Raw genomic sequence first — 18535 nt, forward strand, 5'->3', positions numbered from 1 at the left:
GCTGCCCTACTGCTTACTAATGTCTGCCCTGCTGAGGACAAGGAGTGGACCCATCCCACTTGAACCCAGAGTGACTTCCGGGCCTTACTGTCTTGCTCACTGTTCAGAAGTCTCAGGGCCATCAACAACTTCCTTCAACTCTGCAACAGCACCTGGACTCTGCCATCTTTGAGTCTTGCCCTGTCAAGTGGTGCCAATCCAGCCCTGGGCCCTTGAAAGGTGATTTCTGCTCTCCAGAACCATCAAAACCAAAGAAGTGATGACTTCACGCCTTTTAGCACCAACACATTGCCCTTCGACACCAACGCAGGAGCCAAATGACAACATCACCTGGACGGACTGTGAGGCTCGACATCGACAAAGCACCTGCATCATAAAGGGGTTCAATGCCGAAGCCTTCCTCGACAGCACGGACCTGCGCCGATCCAATCCATCCATCTTAATCCACGGGATGCACAATGACACAGCACCTCCTCAACTCCTTGCTTCGAGTCTTCACTGTTGACACTTGCTCCATCCAAGGTACTTTGTCAGTGGGACCTTCCTGAGTCCTGTAGCAAGCCTGCTCTCAATCACGGTAGGCCTGAACTTTGGACCTACCCTGGTCTAGCGAGACCTCAAGCAACCCCTAATGCTATTGACTTCTAAGCACAATTTTTGGTTTTGTCTTTAATAGTTCATAAATCCTATTCTGCTTATTGGATTTTTGTAATTTTGGTCTTGTTTTATTCATACAATTATTCTCAAACCTACGTGGTGTATTTTTGTGATGTTTTCATTGGTTACTGTGAGTGTGTGTTGCACAAATACTTTACACATTATTTCTTGAGATACGCCTGACTTCTCTGCACTAAGCTGCCAGAGAGTGAGCACAGGTTATCTTTTAGAGAGTATCTAGCATACCCTGACTAGAATTTTGGACTCTACTTGGACAGGGTGCATACCTCGGCCAACTCTGGACCCAATTTCTAACATTGATGATCAGCGGTGAGGATAGGACTTGTGTTAGTGCAATACCATATAGTGACTCATTGTTCACTACAACTCTATACTTAAGACCAATTCGAGTCTTTTTCAATTCTGCCTAATTGGCTTTTGGATTTGTCTGCTAAAACCATATCTCACTCTGGACAAGCAGCACCTGCAGTAATTGATTTTGAGCTGGCCAGGTTCGAGTCTTACGTGCAACAACTGAAGGATTTCTGAAAGGACTTTCAAGTGTCCATAAGGGGTTTCAGCATGAAGGTGGAACTGCAGAAAGCCTTGAGAGCCTGGGCAGAGACCCACGTAGCAGAGGATAACCATCCAGGGGGGAGGAGTAGGAAATCCCTGAGTAGGAGTATGACATGATTCTGAATTCCAATGTGGATTTGGGACTGCCTGCAGAAGGGGCCAACAACTTGCAGGGCGCAGTAGTGCTTCCCATAACAGGGAGCGGTGTCTCCTCCAGGAATCGGTCTATAGAGTAGCTGGCAGACAGAAGGGAGGAAAGGAAATGAAAGTTGATGCTTGCCAAGTTGGAGCAAGCTCGTGAAGGAGAGGAAATTGACCTATGAGGTCAAAATCAAGGAGCTGGATATTTGAGTCCTACAGTTGGGGTCCAGCAACAGCAATGGTGGCAGCATACCTACAGTGTCCACTGGTGAGTCCAGAGTCAGGATCCCAAAGGATTTGGTGCCCATCTATGTGGTGATGGATGACATAGACAAATGGTTTGCAGCCTATGAAGTGGCTCTAAGAGTGCACAGGGTCGCATAGGAGTTCTGGGGTGGTAGTTTATGAGGTATATGCCCACGGTGGGGAGGAACACACTCCTTACACTAGAGGTTGTTGTGTTGTTCCTACAGATGTACAGGATCAGCGTTTTGTTTGGATAACATAAACTAAGGGCTTGGTGTCTAAACTGGTTCCAGACATTTCGCAGGATATGTTAGCCTATAGACTAGCTAGCTCATATTGCCACTATAAGCCCACAACACTTACCAAGGAGCGAATAATTTTCTGACAACCATTGAACATAACAACTCTCGAACCCCTCAGGGATCATGGAAACAGTACAGTACTTCTTCTCAGTCACTCGTGCTTCCTTATTCTCAGAGAGTTACACAGAACAAACGATGGGGACGTTTTCAATAAGTATTTATTGAACCAGCGTCATTCTAGTGTACAATGTCTTTTCTGCAACAATCATTAAACAGACACATATGTATAAGATTACAAGCACCAACAGAGCAAATAAAAGGTAGAATCCTACCATGTGCTAAAACAGTGAATGTATGCATGCATATCGATACATGTCAGTAATTAGGCATACTCCTAAGATGCTAACCCTATCTAAGTGTACATACGTGTACCTAGCTTGTATATGGGTGTGTAGCCATGAATCCCTCTCAAAAAGAGCCTGCCCCATTACCTGATGGGAGAGAATGAAGGACCCCATCTTTGGTCTCGGTTAGGACATCCCGCAAGGGATGTCATACCACTGCGTGCTGGAATTGCGTGCAGGACCTCAGAGCCTCGTGTCAGCATGGAAGTTTCTCCTCTGGTTTGTCCAGTGAAGATGCGGTGCTTATCTACCCAAAAGGTGCCCTCAGGGGATCTACATACTGTGGGCCTGTTGTTCAAGGGTGACAATAGTGATGACCCTTGTACAGAGTTATCATACAGAAGATGGTAATCCCGCTGTGATTCTAAGAATCATCATGCATAATACATGAGGCTAGTTTTTCGAAGAAAACCACATATTTATTTGGCACATAACTAGGTAAAATTCATAACAAGGTAGAGGACAAGACATGCTATGCTGCTATGAAGGCTATCATAGTCAGTAAGATTTGACTGACCCCTAAGAGGTATAGGCTCAGATTCTGGGGCAGCCACCAGACCTCATCACAAACATGGGTGGATTACTTTTTATGCCAGCAAGACACTGAAGGACAGCAATGTTGAAGATTATTCACGGTGTTGCAACTTAATTTTAAAAGAGCACATACTTGATATTTCTTTTCCAGAGCTGTGACAGCACCTAGTTGATGGCAAGCTAACTGACCCCAGAAAAACGTGCTGAGGAGGCAGATATCTGATCAGCACCAGAGTGTCCAAGAAGGCATCTGGGGGGGACTCCGAAAAGTGTGGTATGGGTTCCCACCAGTAGAAGGAGGATAAAAAGACAGAGTTCTCTAAAGGCCCAAAAACAACTCACAGGGAAAAAGGTATTGTTCTAATCCCAATCTGGCCACCAGAAGAAAAACTTCCCTGACACTGTGGGGTTGCATTCTGGGCAGAAAGTGTGGGTGTAATTTTCACCTGATGATTACGCATGGGTGAGAGGCAAGTTTCAAGGCAAGGTCCCACCTTCCTTCACCCACCATGAATGCCCAACAAAGACAAAGACAGAAATTGTGAGATGGGGGAAGAGGGGAAAACAAGTAAGAGAAAAGACACACGTCCACAGCTCATTCAGGGATGAATGGTAAGCTTCATGATCTTTCTATATGATTCCTGCATGTAAAGAAAAGAGAATACGTGTTAGTGTATGTATATGGTTTGATATAATGCCACACACTCCAATTATAAACTTATATTCACAGTCAGTAGGTAAATACCTGTTGTAGTCCCCTCTTTCACTTATAATATAATGGTGGTAGATGCAGGATCAGATTACAATCAATGTAAGTAAGAGAGGAAAATTTGGTGTCTATGTACTTAGAAAAGAGTACGTATATATATGAAATGAAACAATCATATGAACTAACCTATAATGGTGGGAAGGGGTGGGAGCACACTGCTGACCTTCCAGCACAGTTCGCCCCTTAGAATTATGTAAATGCAGTTTGTAGTGCACGCTTACTTGGTATTTTGCTGGAGTGTTCCACCAAAGTTGGTGCAGGTTAGTGCTGTACATCTCTAGACACGTGTTTCTGGATTTTATCCGTCATCAGTAGAGATCAAAAACAATTTTCTTCTGGGGTTGCAGAGTAGGCTGCCACAATTCTTACAGGTCTCAGTACCTCTCACAGGCACACAGGTGCATCTCCACTAGCTCGTCAGCTCAATGGCTCAAGGAAGCCTTTTTAAACAGGAAGGGGTGGGAGCACACTGCTGACCTCCCAGCACAGTTTGCCCCTTAGCATTATGGTAAATGCAGTTTGTAGTGCACGCTTACTTGGCATTTTGCTGGAGTGTTCCAGTAAAGTTGGTGCAGGTTGGTGCTGTACATCTCTAGATACATGTGTTTCTGGATTTTATACCTCATCAGTAGAGATCAAAAACAATTTTCTTCTGGGTTTGCTGAGTAGGCTGCCACAACCCCCATTCTGTTTAAAAGGCTCCCTTGAGCCAGCATGCTGACAAGCTTTGGAGATGCACCTGTGTGCCTGTGAGTGGTACTGTGACCTGAGAGAAACTTAGCAGCATTTCCAGCAACCCCAGATGATTTTTCTTTGCTCTCAAATACTGCTGCTCTCTACTGATGACAGGCTCAACCCGGAAACACGTGTCTAGAGATATACAGCAATGTCTGCACCAACTTTGGTCAAAAACTCCAGCTAATTTTGAAGTAAGTTTGAACTGTGTACTGCATTTACCAGGATGCAAAGGGGCAAACTGTGCTGGGACTGTGAGGCAGTCTGCTCCCAACCCCCATTCTGTTAAAAAGGCTCCCTTGAGCCAGCATGCTGACGAGCTTTGGAGATGCACCTGTGTGCCTGTGAGTGGTACTGTGACCTGAGAGAAACTTGGCAGCATTTCCAGCGACCCCAGACGATTTTTCTTTGCTCTCTAATACTGCTGCTCTCTACTGATGATGGGCTCCACCCAGAAACACGTGTCTAGAGATACACATCAATGTCTGCACCAACTTTGGTGAAAAACTCCAGCTAATTTAGAAGTAAGTTTGAACTGTGTACTGCATTTACCAGGATACAAATGGGCAAACTGTGCTGGGACTGTGAGGCAGTGTGCTCTCAACCCCCATCCTGTTTAAAAGGCTCCCTTGAGCCACCAAGCTGACGAGCTTTGGAGATGCACCTGTGTGCCTGTGAGTGGTACTGTGACCTGAGAGAAACTTGGCAGCATTTCCAGCAACCCCAGATGATTTTTCTTTGCTCTCTAACACTGCTGCTCTCTACTGATGGCGGGCTCATTCGAGAAACACCTGTCTAGAGATATACAGCAATGTCTGCACCAACTTTGGTAAAAAACTCCAGCTAATATTGAAGTTTGTTTAAACTGTGTACAGCATTTACCAGGATGCAAAGGGGCAAACTGTGCTGGGACTATGAGGCAGTCTACTCCCAACCCCCATTCTGTTTAAAAGGCTCCCTTGAGCCAGCATGCTGACAAGCTTTGGAGATGCACCTGTGTGCCTGTGAGTGGTACTGTGACCTGAGAGAAACTTAGCAGCATTTCCAGCGACTCCAGATGATTTTTCTTTGCTCTCAAATACTGCTGCTCTCTACTGATGACAGGCTCAACCCAGAAACACCTGTCTAGAGATATACAGCAATGTCTGCACCAACTTTGGTAAAAAACTCCAGCTAATATTGAAGTTTGTTTAAACTGTGTACTGCATTTACCAGGATGCAAAGGGGCAAACTGTGCTGGGACTGTGAGGCAGTCTGCTCCCAACCCCCATTCTGTTAAAAAAGTTCCCTTGAGCCAGAAAGCTGACAAGCTTCGGAGATGCACCTGTGTGCCTGTGAGTGGTACTGTGCCCTGAGAGAAACTTGGCAGCATTTCCAGCGACCCCAGATGATTTTCTTTGCTCTCTAATACTGCTGCTCTCTACTGATGATGGGCTCAACCCAGAAACATGTGTCTAGAGATATACAGCAATATCTGCACCAACTTTGGTGAAAAACTTCTGCTAATTTTGAAGTAAGTTTGAACTGTGTACTGCATTTACCAGGATACAAATGGGCAAACTGTGCTGGGACTGTGAGGCAGTGTGCTCCCAACCCCCATTCTGTTTAAAAGGCTCCCTTGAGCCAGCAAGCTGACGAGCTTAGGAGATGCACCTTTGTGCCTGTGAGCGGTACTGTGACCTGAGAGAAACTTGGTAGCATTTCCAGCTATCTCAGATGATTTTTCTTTGCTCTCTAATACTGCTGCTCTCTACTGATGGTGGGCTCATTCGAGAAACACGTGTCTAGAAAGATACAGCAATGTCTGCACCAACTTTGGTGAAAAACTCGAGCTAATTTTGAAGTAAATTTGAACTGTGTACTGCATTTACCAGGATGCAAAGGGGCGAACTGTGCTGGGACTGTGAGGCAGTCTGCTCCCCACCCCCATTCTGTTAGAAAGGTTCCCTTGAGCCAGCAAGCTGACGAGCTTCGGAGATGCACCTGTGTGCCTGTGAGTGGTACTGTGACCTGAGAGAAACTTGGCAGCATTTCCAGCGACCCCAGATGATTTTTCTTTGCTCTCTAATACTGCTGCTCTCTACTGATGATAGGCTCAACCCAGAAACACGTGTCTAGAGATATACAGCAATGTCTGCACCCACTTTGGTGAAAATCTCCAGCTAATTTTGAAGTAAGTTTGAACTGTGTACTGCATTTACCTGGATACAAAGGGACAAACTGTGCTGGGACTGTGAGGCAGTGTGCTCCCAACCCCCATTTTGCTTAAAAGGCTCCTTTGAGCCAGCAAGCTGACGAGCTTTGGAGATGCACCTGTGTGCCTGTGAGTGGTACTGTGACCTGAGAGAAACTTGGCATCATTTCCAGCAACCCCAGATGATTTTTCTTTGCTCTCTAATACTGCTGCTCTCTACTGATGACGGGCTCATTCGAGAAACACGTGTCTAGAGATATACAGCAATGTCTGCAGCAACTTTGGTGAAAAACTCGAGCTAATTCTGAAGTAAGCTTGAACTGTATACTCCCTTTACCAGGATGCAAAGAGCCGAACTGTGCTGGGACTGTGAGGCAGTGTGCTCCCAAACCCCATTCTGTTTAAAAGGCTCCTTTGAGCCAGCAAGCTGATGAGCTTTGGAGATGCACCTGTGGGCCTGTGAGTGGCACTGTGACCTGAGAGAAACTTGGAAGCATTTCCAGCGACTCCAGATGATTTTTCTTTGCTCTCTAATACTGCTGCTCCCTACTGATGATGGGCTCAACCCAGAAACACGCGTCTAGAGATATACAGCAATGTCTGCACCAACTTTGGTGAAAAACTCCAGCTAATTTTGAAGTAAGTGTGAACTGTGTACTGCATTTACCAGGATACAAATGGGCAAACTGTGCTGGGACTATGAGGCAGTCTGCTCCCAACCCCCATTCTGTTAAAAAAGTTCCCTTGAGCCAGCGAGCTGACAAGCTTCAGAGATGCACCTGTGTGCCTGTGAGTGGTACTGTGCCCTGAGAGAAACTTGGCAGCATTTCCAGCGACCCCAGATGATTTTCTTTGCTCTCTAATACTGCTGCTCTCTACTGATGAGGGGCTCAACCCAGAAACACGTGTCTAGAGATATACAGCAATATCTGCACTAACTTTGGTGAAAAACTCCAGCTAATTTTGAAGTAAGTTTGAACTGTGTACTGCATTTACCAGGATACAAATGGGCAAACTGTGCTGGGACTGTGAGGCAGTATGCTCCCAACCCCCATTCTGTTTAAAAGGCTCCCTTGAGCCAGCAAGCTGACGAGCTTTGGAGATGCACCTGTGTGCCTGTGAGTGGTACTGTGACCTGAGAGAAACTTGGCAGCATTTCCAGCAACCTCAGATGATTTTCTTTGCTCTCTAATACTGCTGCTCTCTACTGATGACGGGCTCATTCGAGAAACACGTGTCTAGAGATATACAGCAATGTCTGCACCAACTTTGGTGAAAAACTCAAGCTAATTTTGAAGTAAGTTTGAACTGTGTACTGCATTTACCAGGATGCAAAGGGGCGAACTGTGCTGGGACTGTGAGGCAGTCTGCTCCCAACCCCCATTCTGTTAAAAAGGTTCCCTTGAGCCAGCAAGCTGACGAGCTTCGGAGATACACCTGTGTGCCTGTGAGTGGTACTGTGACCTGAGAGAAACTTGGCAGCATTTCCAGCGACTCCAGATGATTTTTCTTTGCTCTCAAATACTGCTGCTCTCTACTGATGACAGGCTCAACCCAGAAACACCTGTCTAGAGATATACAGCAATGTCTGCACCCACTTTGGTAAAAAACTCCAGCTAATATTGAAGTTTGTTTAAACTGTGTACTGCATTTACCAGGATGCAAAGGGGCGAACTGTGCTGGGACTGTGAGGCAGTGTGCTCACAACCCCCATTCTGTTTAAAAGGCTCCCTTGAGCCAGCAAGCTGACGAGCTTTGGAGATGCACCTGTGTGCCTGTGAGTGGTACTGTGACCTGAAAGAAACTTGGCAGCATTTCCAGTTACCCCAGATGATTTTCTTTGCTCTCTAATACTGCTGCTCTCTACTGATGACGGGCTCAACCCAGAAACACGTGTCTAGAGATATACAGCAATGTCTGCACCAACTTTGGTGAAAAACTCCAGCTAATTTTGAAGTAAGTTTGAACTGTGTACTGCATTTACCAGGATGCAAAGGGGCAAACTGTGCTGGGACTGTGAGGCAGGGTGCTCCCAACCCCCATTCTGTTTAAAAAAAGGCTCCCTTGAGCCAGCAAGCTGACGACCTTTGGAGATGCACCTGTGTGCCTGTGAGTGGTAATGTGACCTGAGAGAAACTTGGCAGCATTTCCAGCGACCCCAGATGATTTTTCTTTGCTCTCTAATACTGCTGCTCTCTACTGATGATGGGCTCAACACAGAAACACATGTCTAGAGATATACAGCAATGTCTGCACCCACTTCGGTGAAAAACTCCAGCTAATTTAGAAGTAAGTTTGAACTGTGTACTGCATTTACCAGGATGCAAAGGGTCGAACTGTGCTGGGACTGTGAGGCAGTGTGCTCCCAACCCCCATTCTAACCTATAATTTTGATATAGTATGGAATCAGTGGAAGCCCAGAACAATTATCCATGACAAAAAGGAAAACCAAATACAATATTTTATCAAAATTGAAATATTCCTAGAAGATAAACCAGAAATATACACAAGAAGGTGCAGGGCCAATAATAGGGATTAGATCCTTAACTTCAGGATTAACTAATCCTTTGTTTGTTGTTTGTAGGTCTCACCTAGTGTTACAGCGCATGCGTTGCTAGCTCTGCGAGAGCTATTGTTGTCAAGTCGATTTCTGAAGTGGAGTGGAAGCTCCGCCTATGCATTTGATTGGTGCACGGCACACTTTATGCTAAACTCTCGCTTTTTTGTTCCCTCCCTGTCTCCTTTTCGGCGTGCCCAACCGGGCTGGATCGTGCACTTGGGGCGTGACACTATCTCCTACATTAGGCGGTGAGCACTTTTTTGTTTCTTTATTCACGCAATGGCGACAGCTTGTATTTATAATGTATATGTTTTATAATTACTTTTAGGAGCACGGCGCCCGCTAGGGACACTGCGCTCACTTTATTTACTTATATTTTACTTTTAATGAATGCCTGTCAGTGCACTGATGTAATCTGATGTTTGAAAGTTACACCGCAAATATTTTCGGGGTTCGGTTCATGTGCACGCTCATAGCAGGCTCTTAAAAACCCAACCAGCCCCTTTGCTCGGCACATGTTTGGGTTCTTAGAACCAAGCCCGTCCCTTGGCTCGGCTCTTGCTCTGCTCTCCCTGCTAATCTGTTGGTTCACCTACCTCCACTCAGGGCAAAGTCTAAACAGTGCTTGGGAAAAACACAATGCACTGACTGTGTAAAACCCTCACCAGAAGAGCACGTCCCTCATTGCACGGACAGTTTAAACCCTCACGGGGAGGAACAGTAAAGCACAAGTGGTGAAACGCAGCCCCTTGCCTGCACAGGTGTGGGGGCATGTTGTATAAACCCTTGGTTTAAGGGGGATTCTCCATATATTTCGGAACTTTTTGTTTTCGGTTGTCCAAGGCCACCCAAAAGACACCAATGCTTATTATTTGTCTTCTGGCTTCTGACAGACATAATAACTTAGCAGAAGTTCCATGAAGTACCCGGGTTTGATGAAGCCACAACAAGAATTTGTTTTTAACGTTGTGACGTTTTAGTCTTATGTTCCAATCGGTCGGTGACATTAGTACCATTCAGTTGTGTGACAATACACATCTGCTTTATACTTTCAGGGAAGCCTTCTGGATAAACCCAAACTATACAAAGACACGTTGATTTGAGCACATTGACCGTGTAGATATTCCGGTGAAAAATGCTGATTTATTGTGTTGGCGGATATTGGAAATTCCCCATGGAATTTAGAAATTTTCCATATGTTTGTTTATCTTCCTCAGTTTCCAGCAAGCGAAAAGGTATGCAGGACTCTCCGAAGAGACTGAGAATGTGGGGTCCCAAGAGGGGCTGTCACACCAGGGCTGCTGCCTGTCGCAAAGAAAAATGTCAGTCATGTGTTGAGATTCTGGTAGGCTCAGAAGCCTGTCCTTGAGTAACATGTGGTGGAAAGCTCTCTGCATTCTCTTTTAACTTGGCGGTTCTGACTTGATTTGTTTTCATGCTCACTTGTAATTAGTTTGGAGTGCTCTAGGAAACGTTCAAAGTGGTTTCTTCTTGTATTTGCTTTTTTCAAGTTTATTTTAAAAGGATAAAAAAATAGTGAATTTTCATTATTTTTCCAAATGTTTTACGCAGTGCCCCCTCTTTATTAAGCTGTGCTTCAAACTCTTTACCATACATTACATAGTTTGCATGAAGAGGGCTTTGTGACACGTGCACCCTTCCCCTAAAAATTCAGGTCACTGCGCTCGACCCTCAGCCCGGTTGCCATCTTCGCCCTCCTCCCCTCAACGCTACCTCAACCAACCACACAATTGTGTAGCGCCCGCAGTCTTATTTGAGTTTGGTGCTCATACAATATACAGGACACAAGGGATAATAGTGACATGTTGTGTCACTGCAGACTCTCATGAGCAAATTTAAAATTTTTATTGTTGTCTTGCTCAATTAGAGTACATTTCTAGCAAGCCATCCCCGCTTCTTCGCCGTCCTTACTTGCACCCACCTCCCACACTACTCCCACGTCCATGCTGCTTCCACCAACCCACTGCCCCATCAGAGCACTTCAAATGCTTTACATTTTCAAAGTTGCAAAATAAATATTTCATTGAAGCCACCTCACAGGGGTGAGACAAGAGACACAAAAGTGTGTGCATGTTTATATGCGCTTGCATGTCTGCATGCATGTGTGTCTAAGTGGGCACATATGCGTATGTATGTAGGAGTGCCTGTGTGTGTGTGTGTGTGTGTGTGTGTGCTTGTATATGTGCATGTGTGTGTGTGTAAATGTATTTCCTCTTGGTAATGCTGTACATGTATGTGCATGCTTGCTTCTGTGCATGTTTGTGTACACGTGTGAGTCTGTGTTTGTATGGGCACGTGTGAGTCTTTGTTTGTATGTGCTTGTGTGTGTGTACATCTATGTATGCGGCTGCAGGTGGCTGTGTTCCCAAATGAGTGCATGTCTGTGTGTGTGTTTGTATCTGTATGCGTGTTTATTTGTATCTGTGCTTGCACGTTCGTGTGTGTCTATCTGTGCATGTATGTTTATTTTGAAGGTTTTTTATTGCACATAGGAGGCCCAGGGGGCACCTTGTACGTATAGTCTTTGCTTACGAGAAGCAAGGCTGGCAGTAAAACAGGCGCAGTTTCTTCCAGCCTTGCTTCCAGTAAACAACAAGTATAAGTACAAATTGTGTGTTTACGTACCACTTGCAGGTTTTCAAAACACATAAATAAAAGGCATTGTCATTTTTAATGCCAATAGCTCAAACTCTCGCAAATGCTAGACCTATTGCATTGCAAATGCTTGTTTTTTATATAGCTTTCTAGAAATGTACATAAGGAAATGGAATCCCCAAGGGCCGTGGAGAATTACATCTGATAAGTAAAGCACACAGTATATCTTGCACAGAGCGTGTTACCGACTTGCTGGTAAGAGTTGATTCTTTAGAGGTTTTGTTATCTTTTTGTTTTTCCACAGGTATTCCAAGGTTAGCCAGGAGTCACCACAGAAGACTGGCGAAACAAAGCGAATTCGAAGAGTGAAGATGAGCCTCCACACTGCAGCCTGACGAAGGAACGCCAACCGCGACGTGAGGTGAACCAGAAGCAACACGTGAGTGAAATGGCAGGGTGGAAGACACATGCACGTCAACTAGAACACAAAGCGCTCTCACCTGTGCTGGCCGTCATTATGCTGTGCTTGCCATGCCCCATCTGCATACATGATCAGGTGCAGAGCAAACCTGACAGTGGGTATGGAACCTGTGGAACTCAGGGCCCTCCTGGACTATTGAACTGGGCCCTATGCACTGATTGGGAAGCAGGGTAAGGCCACCTACCTGGTGAACTTTAAGACCCCCAGGCAACCCCACATGATGCTTTATATAAATCTTCTCAAACCTCACTTTGAAAGGTCTAAGATCACCATGCTGTTGGTGACAGATGGAGAAGAGGAGGAGGAGAGTGAACCTCTCCTTGGCCCCTTGGACACCAAGGAGAACGATGGGTTTGTGGAAGGAGTATTCCTTTCATCCAGCCTAACTACTGAACAACAGAAAGACCGCCACCAAATGATGGGACAGTACTCCTCTCTGTTCTCCCTTATGCCTGGGATTACCCACCTGTGTACCCATTATTTGGACACAGAGGACAACCTCCCTGTTAAGATTAAGTCTTAAGGTTGTCAGGTTAGGTGAGGGCCAGCATTAAGAGTGAAGTCTCTAAAATTGGGTGTGATAGAACCTGCAGCAGACCCTGGTCTAGTCATGTGATTCTGATTTGAAAAGCTGTCCCACTGGGCACCACACCTGAACTGAGGTTCTGTGTGGATTATAGAGGTATAAGCTCAGTGACAAAGGTTGATGCTCATCCCATCCCCCGGGCTGAGGAGCTTATTACTCTCAAAATGCTTTAATGCCTGATTACTTAAAATCTTTTCAATGCCAACAAAATACACATGCAATGAAATATGGCAATAAAATCACGGACCGTGAGGTCTCAGGTTAAACGCAAACAACATAAAAGCCAAAAGTCCATTTAGTCTGAAAGCAAAGTAGAACTATGCATGACAAGAAATGTAAGCAGGAATAAGCATTTCAGATGTAATTTAAAAAACAGGCGTAGTTTTCAAAGTGCAAGGTGCCAAATTGTCAAGGCTTATCAAATGTTTCAAGGCAGAGCCTGCTAAAGACCAGCAACATGAGTAACAAAGGTGCAATTCACTAAAGCGTCACTTACCAATCCGACAGCAATTGTAAACAGATTTTTCTTTCAAAGTGCACAGTGCCGTACTGTCAGGCCATTCACTAAAGTGCTGCCTGCTAATTCAACAATGATTGTAAACAGAAACAGACAGTTCTTTCAAGGTACAAGGTGCCAAGTTGTCAGGCCATAACAAGTCACTCAGAAGTGCAAGTTTACAAAGCGCCACCTACTAATTTGACAGTGATTGTAAACAGACATTTCTTTCAAGGTGCAAAGGTTTCAAGTCATCAGGCATTAGTGTCTTGCAGTATCTTTCCAGCTATTGTAAGGAACTTGCCAATCCATGCTTGTTCCATTGGGACATCAGATGTAAAGATGTATGTCATTGCCTCTTTGCATATTCTTACACCCTGTTGTAGGAAAATTGGCCTTAGATAAACTCGCCTCTGAAGGAGTAATGCTGGGCAACAACATACAATGTGCCCCACAGATTGTGGAAAATATGAGTACAACCTGCACTGCCCATTGCCTGGGGGCTGTTCTTCCAGTGGGAAATGTATTTCCATGCAGGTAGTGTTAAGAGCCTGGTCATCTGAATGTTCTTTAAAGCTCGTCTTCCCAAGGCTGATTTCAGATATGACTGGAAAGTAGTAGCTTCTTGTGATATATAGAGTCCTTCTGCGCCCAAGATGTTTCTGATGTCCTGAATATCCTGTTCTCTTGATATTTGCTTTCCCTGATCTTTTAGGGTCCTCTTTAGGTGCTGTACTGTTATGACTGGGCCAATTAGACACTCTGAGGTCAAATTCAGTGAGTCACTTGTACTACCAAGGTACCTTGACCAGTTGCTCTTTTTGTCCTGGAGTATCGCCCACAAGGCACCTTTCATTGAGCCTGAGTCTGCTCTGGCCACTTGATGGTAATGTTTAATTAGGACCTTTTAACATTCAATATCCATTCTCACTAGTCCAAACTCTAGGTGAATCAGTGTACATCTGGTTGCTTTGGGGAGGTTGAATGTTTTCCTATATACTGCTGTATGACAACACTCTAATTGCTCTGGGAGCTTGCCGGGAAACGCAAGGTGCCCATAACTTATGGGGTTAATAGTCATGCCCATGTTACTATTTGGATCGCCTAAGCCGAATGACTCTTTAGATTGTTAAATAGTTTGGTTAAGACAAACTTAGTTTTGGCTGCTGATACAGGTCGTCCGCTTACTGAATAATGGGTAATTTGGTGAGGCCCAGCTTAGGTAGGAAGATATTTCCTTTTAGCAGATACTTGCCTAAGTCAGCTGAGTATAGATTAAGCAAGATTGGTGCGATGACACATCCCCGCTTCAGACCTTTGTTTGTATATAATTGTGCTGTGGAGTGGGTTTGAGTAATCTTAATCTGGACCCAGGTATCAGTGTACAATGCTGTGATAGCAGCCAGGAGTTGCCTTGAAATACCCCAACCTGCGAGTTTGGTCCAAAGGTTGTTCCAGTCAATTCCATTGACTGTGGTGCTATAATCGATGAAATAAACATAAAGCAGAGTCATCGATTTTTCAATGGCCTTAGCCCGCAGGCGGGATAGAGCTATCACATTGTCAATTGTTGAGGAGTTTGATTTGAACCCAGTCTAATAAAATGGGATGATGTTATTGCCATTAGTCTAGTTTTCCAGCTCATGTAAGAGCACCTTCGCAAAGGCCTTACCATCTTTGTCTAGCAGGGCTATTAACCTCTAATTTTTAGGTGAGGTATTTTTAGGAATTGGATGCAAGATGGAGCCTTTCCATGATTCCAGGATGGCAGACAGCAGAATAAATTTTTGGAAAAGGTTGTGCATGTAGGTTGCCCAAAATGCCTGTTCTTCTTTAAAGATGCTTCCAGGTAGGCCATTTGGGCCTGGGGCTCCATTCATCTGGATTGGCTTCAGGATGCTTAACATCTCATTTTCAGACACTACAATTTGGTTCTCCTACACGCACTGTAGGGCATTAACAAGTGAGTTCTTGATGGTGTCTCTTGTTTTAGTGGGGTCTACATACGAGTTTGATACTTGAACAACCTGTTTATCAGCTGTAACAGCGCTCTCCTTGCCTATGATTTTGCTTGCCAGGCTGTTAACGTAGACCCAGAATTCCATGGATTTTCTTGGTGCTAGCAATGAGTATATGTATTTCCACTCTTCCTCTAGATATTTTTGCTTTAGAGCCCGATTGGCATCACTGATGACACCTTCTAATGAATTAGATAGTTTGCTCTATACTTTTCAAACCAGAAAGTCATCAGCAAGCCATACCTAGACACACGTTTCTATCACCTCTGTTGTGCTAAATTGATGACATCAGTGATGTCATTGAGTGGTGTTTTTGAACATGTTATGAGTGAGGGAATGTGTGAGGTCATTTATAGTGCATGGCAGGGATGCAAGTCATAGTTAGCCCAATAAACTATAACTGGCGAATTTCATTTTCTTGCATTATTTTAACTGACATTCTTACCTAGCTATATCATCACTTTAACCTTTGGCTTTTTCAATGACTTTCTAAAGTTTTTTTCACATAAGGTAAAATATTATTATCAGATCGAACTATAACATAACTTTAACCTTTGGTTTTTTTAAGTGAATTTCTAGTATTTTTTTAACACAAAGAAAGAAATTACTCCCAGACCTAACTATAACACAACTTTAACCTTTGATATTTTTTAGGGAATGTCTAGTGTTTTTTTTTTTAACATAAAGTAAAATCTTATTACAAGTAATACGTTCAAAATTCTCTCCTTATTGGGAACCAAGTACTCCATTGTCACACTTGACTCTCTAAGGGTAATGAAGCAGAGCAGTTCAAGGCCTGCTCAATGATGTTTATCGTCTGTCTTAGTTACTGCCTAGCCCTTACTTTCATAGAACACCAACAAGAAATGCAGAGAGGTGTATTCACCAAATAGACAGGTTCAAGTCTAATAAACCGTAACCCACAGCAAACAGACAGTACTAATACAGAAAAGGTTTCAAATGCACATGCACTTTGTCCAGCCCGAAAACGCATTGACAGTTTATAAGTGCGTTGAACTAGCACTTTGAAACTTTTATATCCGTCACGGCACAAGCCGTAATCTGATAGCAATAATGTTTTGACTGCGCGTGTTCAGCCTAATTTGAATGCATCAGTAGTTCCAATTATAGATCTCTGGGGTGGAAGTGCTAGGTTTTTGGAAAGTTGTTTGTACCACTAAGTTTTATATTTTAAATTAATAATACTGTAATGAATGAAAATAAAAAAAGTTGATTTTATATTTTGTATGATTTTAACGATCAAACAATAAACTTATATACAGTTACAGTCTGCCCAAGAGAAGTGGTGTGGGCAAGCATTCTCCATTCGCTGACAGGCACCACCAACACGCAATAAATTATTGTCAAGTCAGTGCCTTTTCTTTAAAAAAGGAAAATAACATTTATTGCACACACACTACTGAATACTGTGCATTAAAATGCAAATATGTACATCCTGGTACATCTAAATACCTTTAATTACACCCTCAAATCACTTATGATCCTAGTGGGTCATGAACCCCATAATAACAACCCCCATTTACATCAGGTGCATTATCACAAGATATAGGGGTATCATTTTAATGAAGGCAGGTCTACTGACTTTGTCAAGGGGTCACCACATCTATATATAAAAGGCAGGGGGCACATCAATATGCAAGGCAAGCCTATTGGCTTGTCAATGGGTCACCCCATCACTATATGAAGGGTAGCTTTATCAACTGGTGGCCACATCAATTTACAAGCAAGCGCTGTTAAGGTTTCACCACATGAACATATTAAAGCAAGCCTGTTGACTGTATCAAGAAATCACCACCTTAATAAAACAGTAATCACATATTAAGATTCAACATTAAAACCAATTAATTCCAAACCATATTCAAAGACATTTATTGGTAGTAAGATGCATTGCAAAGTGTGTCATAGACATTTAAATAAATCTTTTGTTTTTACCAATGCAACAATAAACGTGTAAGTGACTGTCTTTTACAAGTCTCAGGCAATATAATGCAGCCATAAAACAAACCACATGGGATCCTTAAAATTCTCAGGTAAAAGCTCGAACTCTGTGAATGCTTAAAGACATCATAGCAACAGCAAAACAACATTTACTGGGGTCACATTTTATATGCCTCAGCAAACATAGGGTTACATTTAATAAATTATTTTTGTGGGGGCTTCTGCACTCCATACAACCCCCCCACAACTCTTTGAAAACAAGCCCTTGGTACTCATGTACAGATTAGCACACCAAAGTATACAAAAAGTGATGGATGGAATGCTTGAATTAATCTGAACCACTGGTAATTACTAGGGCCACATCCCAGTCTATCATTATTTTGCACATCATGTCACCGCAGTTTGGACCCAGCTACATGCCAATCAGTTCTGACTACGCTCCAATCAGAACAGTCAAGTCCGAACTGCAAAGCCAGGTCCTCTCTCTTAAACACAAGCAACCCAGGACTGTTTTCACCCTGGACTCACCTGACTGGTACAGCTTGGTTACAGTGACACAATGTGCATGAGACCCACATCTGGGCATACCTGTCCCACTTAAGGCAACCCACTAGGGCAACGCACTAAAGTATACAAAAAGTGATGGATGGAATTCTTGAATTAATCTCAGTCACTGGTATAATTGGGACCTCATCCCAATCAATTGTACTTTCACACCATGTCAACTCATTTGAACCCCACTATATGCAAAGTATTCTTGACCCTACTCCAATCAGAACAGTCCAGCCCGAACTGCAAATCCAGGTCCTTCCTGAGCCAGAACATAGGCAACCCAGGACCGGTTTCACCTTAGTTATGGGTAGGGCTCCCGGTTTTATGGTATTTATTTTTTTGACATTTCCGTCTGTATTTATCCATATTTATTTTTTGGTCATTTTATCTGTATTTATCCACATTTATTTTTGTCGCAAGCAAAAGAAGACGCTGCAGCCAGTATTTTTCCACATTTATTTAAATAGGCACTGCACACTTGCACTCAGTTGTAATAGGTTTAGATATATGTATATATACATCAAATTAAGTAAACACAATATAGTCATCTGAAAACTTTGCCAAAATATTTTAAAGAGAACATAGGCCTAAACATACCTTGTGTAACTTGCATGAGGAAACCTTTACTGCGGGTAGTACAACCTAGGGACCTTTAAAGCCTACTCTTCTCTAGTCACATTTGATGTGCCTTCAAAGACAGAGGTCCAAT

The sequence above is a fragment of the Triturus cristatus genome, chromosome 11 (assembly GCF_964204655.1).
Source record: "Triturus cristatus chromosome 11, aTriCri1.1, whole genome shotgun sequence".
Lineage (NCBI taxonomy): Eukaryota > Metazoa > Chordata > Amphibia > Caudata > Salamandridae > Triturus > Triturus cristatus.